The sequence below is a fragment of the Athene cunicularia genome (genome assembly GCF_003259725.1).
Source record: "Athene cunicularia isolate RWA chromosome 13 unlocalized genomic scaffold, athCun1 chr13_part1, whole genome shotgun sequence".
NCBI lineage: Eukaryota > Metazoa > Chordata > Aves > Strigiformes > Strigidae > Athene > Athene cunicularia.
The window spans coordinates 1,995,574-1,996,298 of record NW_020799117.1 but is presented as its reverse complement, the minus strand read 5'-3'; positions in this window follow the sequence as shown (position 1 = coordinate 1,996,298).

Genomic DNA, 725 nt, shown 5'->3' with positions numbered 1-725 from the left:
CCAGCTCTCTGCAAGACAAATTTCGGTGTTCGGCTGGCTGGATTTTCTAACGCAAGCAAGGAAACCTCAGGCCAGCCTACTCCCAGATTTCTGCAGGCTTGGTGATATCATGCAGGAACGAGGAGGTGATTCATCACCAGTTGCACAGCAAAAGTCACTTTTTGTAGCCCCTCTCGGCAGAGACACGCGCTCGTGTGGAGCAAAGAGTACGGGGGGAAGCTCTGCAGGGTCCCAGCTGTGCTGTGTTGCTCCTCTGTAGGCACCTTTCTAGCAGAGCAAACAAAGGTTATTGTGTTTGAGGCTCATAACACGGTGTGCTCACTGCATTCACGTTGCTAAACCACGAGGCTGCGGCGTAGCTTGGGAGGGGGTTTAAAAGTCTCAGCTCTTCACCCCCTTGTCCCAGAGCAAAGCCGCCTGGATCACACGGGCACGGCGAGGGGACGGTCACACAAACCTTCCCGTGTCACAGGCAAACACATACAGAAAGACTTCACGGCAAATAGCACGTAAATCACACTCACAGGGACGGGGCAGCCAGAAGGTGCGTGATGAAGCTGGACGTCTCAAACAATTCTTCCTTTGTTAGGTCGTTTTCTGAAGTGGGTTATTCCAGCCCAGCCCTTTCCAGGAACAGAGGGAGCTTTACAGGCGTTTTGAGATTTGCTCTCAGCTTTTGGGGAAGACGCTGACCACCCCTCCCACCCCCAAGCCCCCCCCGGCAC